General features: G+C 31.8%; 1 protein-coding gene across 34 annotated transcripts in view; it reads right to left on the reverse strand.

The window, feature by feature from the left end:
• br (broad-complex core protein) overlaps nt 1-16,449 on the reverse strand; it is an 87,183-nt gene that overhangs the window by 65,598 nt on the left and 5,136 nt on the right. For 21 of the 34 annotated variants that reach the window (XM_085944410.1, XM_085944409.1, XM_085944408.1 and 18 more), the window contains one exon: nt 15,898-16,117. The exons of the other annotated variants lie outside the window; for them this stretch is intronic. The gene's annotated coding sequence lies outside the window, so the exon portion shown is untranslated. The remainder of the gene's footprint in view (nt 1-15,897; nt 16,118-16,449) is intronic. 34 annotated transcript variants of the gene reach the window in all.

Raw genomic sequence — 16,449 nt, forward strand, 5'->3', positions numbered from 1 at the left:
ACTGGTCTACCTATTTTCCTATTCAAGAAGAATATGCTTTGCCGAATTTTTGAAAAATTCGTCATTACTTTGTGTAGGCAACTACTTCAAATTCTTGAGGGATACCATTATGAATATTAAATAAAGTAAAGAGCCGCCCATATGTATGTGATTGTTCAAAATTACTAACAACCTCTTGGTACGAAAAAGCAGGGACATGGTAATTAATAATTTAAAAAATCGGTGTGTGTACTTATGCTCACTTCTTTGGCGTAACAAAACAAAAACAAAACTAATGATAAACTAGATTCTTTGACTAGACCTTAATTATCTTGTTAAATTACACACTCAAAAAAAGGACTGCTTATTGGAAAGCCGTTGGTTTATTTCTATACACTTTAACTTATATTACTAACTGACGTTTAATCGTTTGTTGTGAATTACGTAAGGAATTGCAAATGGCCGACAATAATAAATTCGCTGCTTAGGCAACGAAACAATTCTAAACTATAATATTATACTGTATAATCGTCACGATTGCAGTATCATGCTGTGGCGTGCGTTTTTTTTCGTGTGAAAAAATGAATTATGTGTTACATGTCACACGCCAAAAATACACTCTGATCTTGATTTTCCAAACGCAATAAAAGAAGTATAACTTCAAAAAAATCATAAATATAATGAACTACCCTCGATAGCCGCCGATAACAGCCTTGTGTATATAATGGATAGTATGCCAAATGTATTGATTTTTACTTCAGGGATCCAGTAGAATTCTTCTGGTATTAGTATTCTTTGCTAAACTGGTTGATTTGTGGTTTATGTAGTGCTACACGTTTTTTGACATGGTGTACAGTGACTCGTGATACAGTGAGGCCTATAATTTAACAAAAAGCGTAATAATAGAGACAAACTCTTTCTAAGTAGAAAAATATATTTTTGCGGTTTTGATAATGCCCGGAATGCGGAGTTTAGGTTATTTGTATTTCTTATCGCATGCATCACTTTTTGGAAATAGATGATCTGACTTTTTGGATAAAATGTCACTAGACAGATACATTGTAATATTTTATAAATAATGTATGATTAATATCTAATTTAATATAGTAAACTGTGTGGAGAAAAATGATTAATTTCCTTAGACAGTAAAAATAAAGCTAGCATTGTTATGAATAATATACATGCCAAAATCATCAGACGAACAAGGCGTAGGGCGTAGGGCATAAGTGCATTCGGGTATCTGAATTTCATTTTCAAAAGCGACCTTCCATCAGTAGCGAAAGGTGAAAGTAAGCCGGATGCAACACAGATAGTGCACATTAAACTTTGTCTGTCAAAGGTATTTGTTTTAATTGAACTAATACCTCGTTTACACGTGCATGGATGTACTGTGCATAGTAAGAAAATGTATGGGGAAGCATATATTATCCTGCAGTTGGCAAGATTGCGTGCATAAATCAAACAAGATTGGAATATTCCAAATTGTGATGATTTATTGCGCGCAAGTAAGATTATTTTCGATCTGCGCCTGCGCAGTAGAGCGATAGGGGCGAAGATGCCGGTAAAAAAATGAACTACTCATTTTGAGCTCCGATTTTCAATACGACCTTTCAGATAGTAGTATAAAATGACAACATCGCGCCTCGCTTGCTCTTGAAGAATGAGATTGGAGAAACAGTCAGCACTTTTACCTGTAAACAGTTATTGTCATGACAGTTTAAAATAAGCACGATTGCCGACAGTAATTCCATGCATGTGTACAGGCGCTATAATACTACAATGTGTAGAATGTGTGTTTTTTAAAATTCAATTAAACCCTTCCTAATTCAAGACATAGTAGATAATGGTCAAAAAATATTCGATTATCTATATAATAACTAATCAACACCATCTGAAATAATATGTATTCTTAATTCAACGAAAACAAATAAGTATGACTGAAAAAGTTTACAACCATTTTTGTCGGATCGCCCATAGCATACCTGAAGTAGGTAGGTATAATGTAGCTTACTTTTAATTTTTAGTGAAAAAAAGGCATTGTGTCGTCAGACGAATATGTTAGATTTTATGAAGCCATCGACATATAAATAACTTTTTTACGTAAGTAACTCATTTATATTTTTAATATTTTGTACAAAGAACTCCATTTTTATAAAGTAAATATTTTTCTTCTAAACTAGTGTTTTTCCTAGTCATTGGTCCTAATTAAACATAATTTATTTTTATTTATAAATGTAAAGTTGTACTCCGACTTGCGGACGGCAAAAAATAATGTTCAACAGTAGGTAGGTGGAACGAAATTTCGCAGTCGAATTCGCAGTCAGATCGCGAATCGGGATACTACTGTATTACAAACCCTTAATATAAAAAATGTTACCTAAGTGAAAAACTAATACATTATGTTTATCTAGTAGAGGCACGTCATATCTATTAACTCCTCGTTATAACTCGATATGCGTAGTAAATATATAGTGCAATAAAAAAATGTTTATTATAAATAAGTCATCAAAACACCAATCCAGGAAATGATAGCCACACCACAGACATTATTTTTTATTATCGTCTATACTAGACATTTCATGCTGAACTTTGTTATGATATAAAATGCATAAATCCAACTAGTGCAATGTTACACAACTGCCTCATCATGAAAATGATACCGTTGGTATTTTTTAATAAACTAACGATCACCTACTGACATCGTCCGCGTGAAATAAGGAAAGAAAAAATATAAGCAATATGCAGGAATACCTGTTAATCGGATAGATCCACGGATAATTATCTATACAGCCGAAAGTGAAGGAGTCTCAATTTTTTTTCCTAGGCCCTCTCCACCATAATGCCGTACTTAAACTGATGCAGGGCCCAAACAATTTACCCACTCTCAAGTATGCTCTAAATAACGCATGGACTGTCTACTCACTGCCATGGGACGTCATTGAGACACTTATTTTAAAACTGCAAAAATTGTTTTGCGATCGACCTGTTTGTTGGTCATACGTCATACCATCATAACCAAACGTCCCGTTTTTAGGTAGCCTATCCCGTTGTCCCCAAGCACAGCGTCAGGACGACGAAATGTCCCGTTTTCAGAAAGAGAGCAACCCACAGTAACAATAAATTATAAATGTTGTACTGGATGTATTGATTGAAAGTAGTTTTATAAATTGTAACCAAGATACAGAAGTATATATTATAATGAATATTCACTTATTTTTTTAACTACATCACAACGCAAAAAGTGACAAAATGGAACACTACGAATGTTTTAAACGAATTTCGTTGGGTGGAGTTGTTCAAATACACACCAATAATAATTTGTATCATGCGAACTTTTGTATAAAATGAATACATTATTATGATGTCAGCCCGGCACTAATGCACTGGTAGAAAGGGTCTGTTCTGTTATTAATAAGTTGTGAAAGAGCGAAAAAACACAGTTGCAAGTTGCAGTTCTTAAATCAATGTTAATTACCAAAGTAAATAATTATAAGAAGTCCTGCCAAGAATTTCATTTTTATTTGAATTCAAAACCAAATACACTTTGTTCTCCAAAAAATTATTATTATATTCACGTGTTCATTCCTGTTATTTTTATTAATAAATAAAAACTATGAAGAAATATGCGTTTTCTTGAATACACATACTATTATCATTACCTAAAAATTAGTAAATGTCTCGTTTTGAGGAAAAAAATAAATGGTCACGTTAGTCATACCATACCTACGTGTAGAAATATCAAATTTAGTATCCGTGAAAATTTCAATAAAATTATATTAAATATACATACAAGATTATTTTCTTTGAGACACAATACATAGATACGTACCTAGTATAGGTACAATAAGACACGCATTTTAAAATGTAGTAGGCAAATAAAGCTGTAATAGTTATGTTTTTTTCGGAAATCGTTTATTGACAAAGATGTTTCATTGCCAGAAAATGAGATCGCCTTCTAGAAAAATGCAAATACTTTTGCACTGATGCTACATAATACATATTATACCGCGCAGTTTCGAATAAATGCATACAGAATTATCGATTATTTTTCAGATAGTAACAATATTAGATATTGTGATACTGTTAGTATCTAGATAAAAAAAAGATCTGCATTTGTTACGTAATAAATTTAAAAAATATATTAATATAAGTATGTAGGTAAAGCGATTTCGGTGTGCAAGTGCAACTGAATGTACCTAGTAATAACCTAGTAGAGCGGTGGTGAACCTAAAACACGCGTGCCAGAGGTGGCACGTACGAAAATTTAGCTGGCATGTGATCGTTTTACAAATTCAATTTTTCATGCATAGTATTTTCGGACCGTTCATTTATTACAACGTTTTTATTAGCTCGTATTCTTGTTTGTCCAGTACAAATCTTTCAATCGATTTTTAACTAACTTCCCGACTAGCTAGACATTTGTTCATGCAGACATCAGTGTTGCCATCTTTTCAAAGTGGAATTATAGTACAGAGCCTCCACAATTATAGTATTTGGGGATAAAGTATAGTACGCGTTGTCATCTGTTGAAAATGTATAGGTTTTTTGTTTCTCAGAAGAAAAAAATAACGAAGAATTTGAGAAACTCCGAGACCCCTTTTTATTTAGGTGCCTCATCCGACCAAAAATGGTTACCGAAGAATTCAAGAAATTTCATTTTAAACCAGAGTCAAGGGACTTTTTTACGTTTTTCGAGCAATTTTTTTTCCAAGTTCTCCAAATCTTCTTATATTGCGAAATTATAGTACTTTGCACCAATTTATCGAACGAAAATATCGAAATTTTAGTACCTTTTACATATTTTTTCCCATATTCAAAATTATAGTATTTTGGGCGTACTATTGTTTTATTTCGTACATAGTACGCGGACCAAAGTTATAAAACAAATACTATAATTATAGCACGGCTGGCAATACTGACTGGTACCTATGTACTTGTCCCCTAAATCGTGTACAATTTGCAATCCTCCTGAATATATTCAGGAATAGCTGTAATTTTGAAAATGTAAATAGGTAGTTAGTTCTTTGTCTTAATTTTTCATATTTCGAACATTATTATTTGAAACGTCAATTAGAACGTTTTTACTGTTTCATTTTGAAGAAATAGTTGTATTGGACTTACGAGGTTCACAAGATAGGGCGAAGTTACGTCAGAATTTCAGTTGGTGATTTTGCAATGCAGTAATTATTTAGACTGCGATTACAAAAATGAATAAGTAGGTACGTTATCATTGTATAATGCGAATTATTATTATCAAATAAATAGTGATGTGTGTGTGCGTATGTATGCATAAAAAATAGTGATAAAACTTACACACATACATGAACGGAGCGCAATTTTAGCTATTTTTTTTATATATGCGTTGCCTAATAAAATGGAGACTGACACAACTTATATAACATTATGTAGATAACGTATCAAATATGTATACGAACCAGTTAGATCAGCGGCTTCCAACTGGCTTTTGATCGGGTGCATATCCTATTTTCACAATGCACAATTATTTCAAACATTTATAATTTTAGAAAGTGAAAATTAATAGGTAGAAGGTACACCATAATTTTTATGCGTTTGATAAAGTAAATAAATTATTATATTATGATTAATTAGAAGATAGTAAAATTGCGCCGCAGGCCACTTTTTTCATCGAATGAAACAATGTGCAACGTTGAAGGAAATACGAGTTTTTATCGGTGTAAGTACATAATAATTTGGTGGGAAATATAATGACATTCTAGAGATTTTTAAACCATAATTTGTCCATTTGATTTTGCACTGACTTTCACTAATTCAGAGACTTGTAAGTAAGAACCCAAAAAACCGACAATACTCCCAAATGCCTATATCAAAATGTCAATACACAATACATATTATTGGCAAGTACTAGAGATGGGAAAATTGGTCGATTTTGAAGACTGAGTATACTTACTACCAGTATAAAAAAATACTTGATATAGAAACTTGTTCCAAAATACTTACTAGTATTTGAAATACTATATAGAGCATTCGGCGTGCATATGCGACAAAAGTTTCATACTCAACTGAAACTAAAACCAACTCCATATTAGTATTTGAAATACGTATCGGCTCAGGGAACTCTGTATCGGCTCAATAGAATCGCTAAAAATACGCTAAGCTCTGCTTGTTGAAATGTCCTATTTATTATAAAATTTTAAACACATTTTAAATTTATGAGTTGTTTTTCTGTTAGGTTACAATATTCTTGTTAACAAAAATGAATAACAGTGATTTTTTTTTTAAATTTTAGACATGTTTTGAGCAGTTATAATTATAACAAGCCTAACCTGTGCGTCATCTCACCACTTTGCTGCGACACAAAATTTATGACCTATTATTATTCATACATTCGAACGCAATAGACTAATAAATTAAAATATACCTATATTCAAGTGAAATGATAATGTCAATAGTGTTGAAATTCTACCAACTGGCGAGTGCACAGAACAGCGACTCGCGATGATATCATCACAAGTTTTTTGGAGTAAGTTTATTGGGCCACACATACTGAGTATGGGTAGTTTCATCCGAAACTTGAGTACACAAACTGGTGACAGTATTTCCAACTCACCTCTAGTAAGTACCTACTTGGTATATTTTTATAATATTACTTATATACTGCGGGTGCCCTCAACTAGGGTCGCACACGCTGTTGATAACCCCTGCGTACCTAAGATGATTTAATTAAAAAAATTGATGCGCTTTAAACGAAAACAATCGTTTATTATATTTAATAGATTTTTGAAAACATTGCGCGCAAGAAGGAAATTCGAAAATGAAAAAGGGACCTACATACTTAATTTTTTATTTAATCCGTACCATATTGAATGAGTTTTTGTATTTTGAAATATAATAATAGGTAAGTAGTGATTTCGAAACATTAGTGTTGTCGAAAAATATAAATCCAGTTGATTTATTTATTATAATGCGCTGCCAGGATTGTATTGTTTTTAAATAAATAAATAAAATCGTGGACCAACACTTTGTGCATAAATAAGTAGGTAGGTGACCAAATATCTCAATCGAAGGCTGCTATATTTGTTGAAGATGCGAACGATGCACGTAAAGCCATACGCCGTAAAATGCAGAGTTAATTTTTTTTACTTTTTCCTAATGCTAGAACCCTATATGGATACCCAAGCAGTGTTGCCATCTTTTTCTATACTGATTATAGTACAAAGGCGTAAAAAATATAGTATTTCTAAAAAATATATAGTACAGGAACATTTTTCGTCTTGAATCCTTAAAAAATATAGTATTTTGGTATATTTGGCGTAAAATTATAGTATTTTACATTTTTCGCAGAATTAAAATTATAGTATTGTACTATATGGTTGGCATCACTGTACCCAGGCTTTTTTGTCATGTAACGCGGTGGAACGGCGTTCCGGCACCTTTTCTCACGGTATTTTTAATGTTTCAAAAGAAATTTGACGAAACAATGTTCGCGCTTACATAGTACAAGTTAATTTTCCTGAATCATCTCACATGAAAAGACATATCCTGAAAAACTATCGCGTTTGATATATTATTATATGCATTGAATTATATTACCATTTCTTTAAGTGAATGTGAACGCGAATTTTCGCAAATGAATCTAATTATTAGCCCAATAAGAGCTTTGTTGAAGACCAAAACAATTTCGCCACTTTTGTTCATCAAACTCGTTGGACCACCTTTGACACTTTTCCTTCCTTCAAAATGTCGATTGGTGGTTACTCAGTGGAAAACATTCGGACAAACACTAAGAAAAGAAATCGAGACGATTTGCCAGACGAGAATTGGACTAAACTTTGGCAATCTCCATGGCCCCGACAAAGGGGGGATTGACAGGGCTCTAGCCTGGGGATTGACCAGATAAGTGAGATAAACGCACAACACAAATATGCTCTGATCGTAAAAAAAATCGCCCGCGGCGCTAATTTCCTTCACGCTTATTAATTATTAACACTTTAAAATATTTAGTTTTGTAATTGCATTTTTTGGTTGATGTTTGTTGATACACTGAATACCTTTAATTTTACGTCGAACACCATTTGAAAAACGTTACTATAGAGCGTCACACTACCTTTAACCTTAGTGACAGGTAGAGGGCCTGCTTCAGGATGTGGGGACCATGGAAATCACTAAGTATATACTTTTATTCAAGTATATGATGTGAGTGAATTGAGATCCGGCAACTTTAAAAAAAAAAAAGAAGCCCTGTGGGTACGTATTGATTTCATCCAAGACTGTACCAGTGCCGCTTCCCTCAAATTTTGGACACCCGAAGTTTTTAAATCTTTAAATCTTACTCGAAGTAGCAGTAACTATCACTACGGTCGAAATTTACTGTTCAGTGTCACAGCCTAACTATAGTCGGCCTTGGGTAATACCAGCGTTGCCAGAATGATAATTATTTTACAAAATCGGGATTTTTACCATTTAGGAGCAAAAAGCCGGACAACCTGAAAAATGCATAGGTAGTTCAATATTTCTATAATATCAATTATAAATAATACAATAAAAACTACAAAACTCTAATCAAAACGATAATAATATTAAACAATATTTTGTCACTGTTCTGGCAGAAGACACTAATTCTAAAAAATGACATATTAAGTTAGTCATATCAAACTGTTCCTTATTTCAAACTTTACCGTCTGGAAACCTTCTTAATAAATAAACAGTCTTTATTTTAAAGTCATCTTTTTTACGATTACTTAATAAACTCACATGATAGACCATTTCAAACATTTTAACAACTTCAAAGTCAAATTACTCAAAACTAGTAATTTCCAGTTATTGTGTTCTGCCAGAACAGAGACGATTTATTCCTGACACTCACCTATTTGTACTCTGATGAAGATTTTACTTCCTGAAGAGTTTCATTCTGCTGCTTAATGTATTGGTAAAATTCAGCACATTAGTAAGTATATCATGCTGAATTGAACTTAGTAATTCCGATTTTATCAACTCATTACAAAAATTTTCTCTTGCATCTGACTAAGTAATTTAGATTCATCCTAGAAAATACCCATTCGGTATAGCAATCAAATGTTGGTATGCAATACTTAAATGAAATTAGCTTGTTGTCTCTTTTTCGGGAATAACTTGAATATTGTTTAACCTAAACGCCTTATTTGTATTTAAAATACATTCTTAAAATCTCGTGAATTATTCGTTGAATAAAAGAGATAGTTAATTATTTGTATTTGTTCAATAATATTAATAATAATGCGCGGGACAATCTAAAAGTTGATGTCGGGTAATACACACCGTGAGTGGATTAATAATTCCATTTCAATACACGATCATCGCATTGGCTTCCAGGAACACAATAGGTAGTTATTGGCAATGGATTGTTCTATTTACAAAAATAGTGTTGAATAATAAAATGTCTGGCCGATATTTCTTAAGTACCTACCTGTCGCGTATTTAGTATTTTTTTCCTCATAGAAAAAAAATAATTCACAAAAATGCATTACTCGCTTTCATGCCCTTCATGCTGACCTTAGTAATAATAATATGACTAATGTTTCAAAGGGAGAACATAAAATAAAAACATAGTAAGGTAATTTATTAATCGATAGTCCACGACAGTTTTGGAATTTGGATACCATTTAAATATCGGGACATACCTATTTATTATTTAGTCAGTATGGACGATGAGGAGTATTATAAAAGTGCTATAACCACGGCCATCTGCGCATTCTATACACATGGCTGCTATCGGCGGCTATCGAGGGTAGTTTATCATATTTATGTTATTATACTTACCTAATTATAGTTACAATAAGTGCTATATTTTAACAGCATCTCTCTTGGCTGTGATAACTTTTTTAGAGCGCGATAGACAGTGTTGACAGTTTAAAGTTTAGACGGCTAACTTATTGTAACAAAATTATACTACCTCAATACATAAATATGATAAACTACCCTCGAGGGTCGCCGATAGCAGCCTTGCGTGTAGAATAGATGCGCTGACGTAAGCTTCCTTGAAGAAAAAATGAGCTGCGCGCTGCGCATGCGCATCGTCATGCAATTTCCAACTATCGCGTGAAAATTCAGAAGCTTCTGAAATTTTTTGATCCATGCATGCAATCTTGCAACTTTGTTATGGCCGCGATAATACGTACTGTTAGCAGTAGATCCATGCACATGTAAACGGGGTATAACATTGTCTCAAATTTCTTATTTTATTTTTTTGTTCAACCATGTCCGACTCTAATAGGTGAGTTTTATCTAGTAGTTTGAGTAAGTGCCGATATTGATAAATTTTCTTTTCCTACGTTAATTTCCGTTTCTTAATATAAAATAAACCATATTTTGTATTGGAATTTAAGCAACAGAACTTGAATTAGGTAAGTACCTATATTTTTTACAAAATAAACATAATTTTGAAAGGAATTCATTGCTTGTTTTGTTTAACCTATACCGCAACTTAGGGCTTGTACTGTACCTACCTACTACCTAGATGAGAAAAAGTTTTTTTCCGCTTGTTGTATAAATCGGAATTCATCTAATAATAAAAATAGAATTCTCGGAATTTTTTTTTCATACAAGAAGCCTTGGAATTCTCTCTGAAAAACTGTCACAACATTGATTGACGTAACTACCTGCGTACCTACGCATTTTCAGCGATATAGGTATAAGGAGTAAAAGTAAACATGGATAATCATAATGCAAAGAATTGTCATTTTAATAATAACTAGGCACTTACCAATAAGTAAGTATAATATTTCGACTTATATTAATATTTTCCTAAGGTTACTTACTGTTATTTGTATATTGATGGACGCATGTTGGATTTATATGAGAAATTGTATTTCGGTCGGCATGCGTCATTTGCACCCGCGACCCGCAATCCGCGCATCGCCTAGCCACGATCTTTTTAGACCATGCCTCAACCGAGGTATAGCCTTAATCAGCTAGAGAGAAAGTCCTTTTCAAATTAACCACAAGAAAGCACGCGCGATCTCGTTGTATCTCTTGATTCGTATTGCATCACTCATCTGCCTCAGGAGTGAGAGAAAGAAATGGTGTGAATCCCTGGGCTTTATACTAACATATTGTTCGCCTTACTGTCGCGCTGTAAAGTCTTTCAACAGTATCATAATAATTAGGTGATGAGTGCAATGAGTGCCCAAAAGGTGACCAAAGCTCAACGACGATATGGAAAACGGAGTATTTATTTGTGACAGTGAAAGACACGTATTTTGTTTAATTTGTAACGTCTAAGGTGGCCTAAGCTAAATATAATATAATATGTTTGTTCTAGTTGAAGAATAACAATAGTAGATCATTACCAGCTTTAGTACTGGATAATAGATGACATCCTACTTTAGGTTTGACATGGCTGTAGTAAAGCTTTTTAAAGTAAGGACAACTTTCGATTGGCACTTCATAAAAGTTCTCAAATGCAACTTGGAAGGTTAAATTTTCCATTAACATGAGTGGGGTGGGTACGTCAGTAAAATATATGTACCTACGTATTTAAAAAGTGTATTAGGTAGTATCTTAGTAGTTTCACAAACACTGATTTACCTAATGTATTAATATTCTTCATGGGATGATTATTATGATATATTTATACTTTTCTATTTGTTGTGAGAGCTTTGCTTTGCTTACTCGGGGTACAGAAATGTATTAAAAAACCTTATTTCCTATATCGATGACTTTTTATACTACAATAAATAAGTCCGATAGGAAATGTTTCACGATATTCATATATTATGCAATAAAATGTTATTATATATAAAATAATTACAAGATAAAAAGAACTTTTTATATACAGCGTTTTTAAATTTTCTATTCAATTATTATGCTCAATATGCTCAAACTTGTACTTGATACGAAGTAAATAAAAAACAAACAAATAATATAGAATACTGAAATGTCATTTTGATTTCCATAGTAACGCACGTATTATATTAATAATTTAGTTGCTAGGATCACCCACTCAGCAACTAATAATAGTGGATTGGATTACGGATTTCTTCCGAAATAACTTTTCATACAAAACAGAATTAACTGAAAATGAATTCAATTCTACTCAAAGATGGCTAAAAGTATTAAAATAATGCATTGGCATCGTGTTTTGATATATTCTAAAAGTTTCAAATGTCTAGCTAGTCGGGAAGTTAGTTAAAAATCGATTGCAAGATTTGTACTGGATAAACAACCACCGGACAAATAAGAATACGAGCTAATAAAAACGTTGTAATAAACTTAAATGAAGCTTTAATAATACGTGTAGGTAGGTACATGTAGATATAAGATTTACAATTTAAGAATTTAAATCTGAGCGTCTGTAAGTTTTGTCGGAAAGATATTCGAATTAAACTGTGCTCTATTTTCACGTCATACAAATAAATAAGTAAATAAGGATAATTTTTAACAACTAACAATTATTTTAAATGTGTGTGATTTAGAATAAAGCCACATTCCGTGGTTATTGCAACACACGCCAAATAAATAATAGTAGTATAATTTTCGCTAAACTTTTTATTAAAGACTGTAGTTAATAAATAATTTGTAATTTTGAAGAAACTGCATTACTCAGTGATATAATTATATTTAATATGATATGCGTGATCTACGATGACTTAGTAAATTACTATCTGAATAATATATTATTTACCATTCAATATATACTAAAGTATTAATTAATTGAATTGTTGATTACGTGGTAGCGTTTTTCAGAATAGTTCTTAAAATGGGTTCATAGCCAGAAACAGCTGTGAATATAAATAATTCAATTATGGTTGAAATAGCCAAGATTTAATTTAAACCATTTACATTGCTAACATGATTTCAGAAAGATCAATGACTTAAAGTCATACCTACGTATTTACATATCCGATATTTTTTTTTAATTCACTACTTATATCATTGGTAAAGGGTGGAGGTAGGCTGTCATTATTTGAAATAAATAGTGCTTGTTTTCATTGAACTAATACTAAAATTGCAGAAAGTGTTGGTTAGTTTTTAAAATTCATTAAAACCCTGCGTAAACCATAGCATAATAGATAATTCCCAAAAATGTGTAGGTACTCGTATCTATAAAACATCTAAAATTATGCCATTGAATCATGCATAATTTTAGATAGTTTACACATATAAGAATATTTTTTATCTAGGTATTATGATAAAGTTTACGCAGGGGAACATGAATATTAAATAACTAACAAACGAATTGTTAATAACTGACAAAGTTTAGTGTGCACTATTTATGTCGAATCTCAGCTATATCTACCCTTCGCTATTAACCTACATAAATACAGTGATACAAAGGTTGTTCGAAAAAATATATGAATTCTTCTTCAGCTGGGGCACGGTCTAAAACGGTCGTGACTACGCGACGCGAAGATTGTGCAAACGACGCGTGCAGAACAAAACATAATTTGTCATAAAAATTCAACATGCGTCCATTTAATGTTGTGTTATTGTTCTATTAGTAATAATAATAATATATTCATTGACTTGTTTTCTTTTTCAAGTAAATGGGTACCGTTTTTTAGTCATCTTTACATGATTTAAAAATTAATTCCCCCGACGCCATCACAAAACAAATTGACGTGTTCACAGCTCTACTTTCGCTCTCCGATTGGCAGCGAGTCCGAAATTTCGTCGCACCTATAGTTGAACATTATTTGCCGTTTCACTGAAGTATGCTCTTAATAATTATTAGGAACTTCATGCTGGCATAAAGATTGACCAAAGTCCTTCTGTAATATTCATCATCATTTTTTCATAGTAAAATGTTTTTCGTAGGTATCTAAAAGTATCATTTTCACAATTCTTATTAATACATAATGAAGTCATCTAAATGGCTGGAATATTTTCTAAAAGTTTCTAATATTTTTTTTTCTCTTTCACAAAATGTTTACCATTATTTAAAGCAAACACCACGATATAACTATTATACCTAACGACATAGTATGTGCACGTATATTTTACCTAATAAATAGTAATGCAGACGGCAGAAATGGTATTTTGATTTGTTTTGTTAATCTGTTAATCTTCATAACAATGTTTTTGTAAAGTCCCGCGCGTATTTCAGGTTTAATTTGTTGGAAAATATAAAATTCAACATGATATCTATCAATTTATTCTTAATTCAAATCGAGCTTTTAGCAGTAGGTAGTTAAAGTGGGGTTCCGGATATCGATATACAATACCTAGCTAATATTATATTATTATTATGATGCAATTAAATGACTAATCTCAGTTTCATTTTTAGACTCATACTTTTTAGTTTTGGATAGCTACTAAGCAGTGCCACTATGAAACATTGAAGATAAGGGTCTTATGCTTTGAATTATCTATCTGATTGGCATTACAGAATTATAGATAAATGACATTATTTTGTAATTAGAGATTATAATGCAGCACAGAATACTGATTGACGGTTTTGATAAGGGACCCGGCCCGCCTTCGAACACACACACACACATACACTAGATTAAGATATTAACCTAAATAATATAAGAAATTGGACTAACCTTCTTTTAGTTTAAAATAATAAAGAAAATTTTGCATAATAAATGATTAATTAAGAAAAAAGAAAACACAATAGTATGTAGTAGGTACTTAGGTACCTACTTCACGTGATATATAAATACTCGATATCAGTTTTGTCTGCTAAAATTTATTTTGATGTACATAACACAGAAAACAAAATATTGTTAGTAAATCACATTTCGACTGTTTAATCTGCAAACCGGCTAACTCCATTTGAGCAAATTGTTCAAAAAGGAGAAAAAGCTTAATAATTTAACTATCAATTCCAAAAATACATTTTTTTTTACAAATATGCTGTACTATGAATAATTAATACATTATTTTAGTTTCCCTTTATATATAAAGAACATTTATATAAAGAGAGGAGTTGTTCCATATTTTATGCTATTGGAAATTTGGCATCTGCAGTTGGCTTTTTTGTGTGTAGAACGATTACGCGTTTATTTATAGGTTTAGGAGTTTGAAATTTTGTGCGAGCATAATATAAAACATGCTTTATGACAAAATGCCATTTTTGGTCAAAAGTACAAAAGTGCAGTTAGCTGGTTTGCAGATAAAGGCAGTGGATTTGTGACATTTTAACGAAACTTTTCACCATCGTCTGAAGTCAGTGAAATGGTAATTAGCTCAATATCTCTCCAATACAACGATAATAAATTCCATGTTAAAAGAATATTACCAACAGTTGAATGTCGCTTAATCTATAAATGCATAGCTGTGTCCATTTATATTATTGCAGTAAGACATTTGTAAATTTAACAAAAAATAGAGATACAAAAAAATAATATCTAGTGTATAACATAATACCTAGTCCATACCAAGAGACATCTATCCGTTTAAAACAATGTTTATGTAAGTATTTATGTTTTGTTCCGCCATGAATGGAAAACATGTGGAAATGTACTTACTGACAAATAACCAAATGGGGTCATATTATTTGGTAGACAATTTTTACAGTTTCATCGGAAGTAGCGACGCGTGGTCTTGCAGAATGGTGTCTTGATTGCAAACTACAATTGATTTAATAGAAATGCTAGCAGAAGTTTTAAACCAATGATTGTAGAATGGTGTCCGATTCTTCTGGCAGAACAAGCGACTCATTTGTGTGTTGGTGTTGTTACTTTTAAAGGACACCAACACCATTTCGTCTTGGCCGAAATGCTTGAAGAATACCTGTGTCCTTACTCCTATCATGACGAGCACTATCATGCAGGGTGAACGTTCACAAACGTTGTTTTTTACAAACAAATATATTTTGGTCTGGACTAGTCATAAGATAATATACCTACATATTAGAAAAAAATAATTTTACATATTAGATTTAATAAATGTCGTGTAAATAATAATAAAAATAAATGGCTAAAAAAGGTGTATAATTAAATTTTATAGACTGACCTCCAGACATTGGTAGATGCTGTCGATTTGGCACGGTTTCCACTTGTCTTAGGCAGCCGGAGTCCACGGGTTGGTGATGGTTTTTGGATTTGAAGAGTTCTTTAACTTTATCGGCATTGTCTTTACGATTGTTTTTCTTGTTATGTTACTTATATTGTTTATAATGATATATTTTCGCTTACCGTGATAATGTTACTAGTTCACTTCCTTTAAAAATGTCCTAATGACACAAAAAATAATTAGAAAAGAAACGCATACGTATATTATATTGTCTGACAGAGATAAACTATTATTTTGATTATTATTAGAATATATTATATAAGTAATTATATTATCTACGATATCTAGGAAAATGGAGTTAGGTAATTGAAAGTAATGTATAAATAAATGTTTAAAGAGTATTGACAAAGAGCAGAGAAATGAATTAGAATCTGATCTATTTTTGAATTATTGATTTATTACTTTGTGAAAAACAATATCTGTAACTAAAGCCAATGTTAAATTTAAAATTTAATATTTTATAATATATAATGTAGAATTTTGGCTTTATAT

The sequence above is a fragment of the Rhyacophila brunnea genome, unplaced genomic scaffold (genome assembly GCF_057557595.1).
Source record: "Rhyacophila brunnea isolate RB1 unplaced genomic scaffold, BYU_Rbru_1.0 scaffold_17, whole genome shotgun sequence".
Lineage (NCBI taxonomy): Eukaryota > Metazoa > Arthropoda > Insecta > Trichoptera > Rhyacophilidae > Rhyacophila > Rhyacophila brunnea.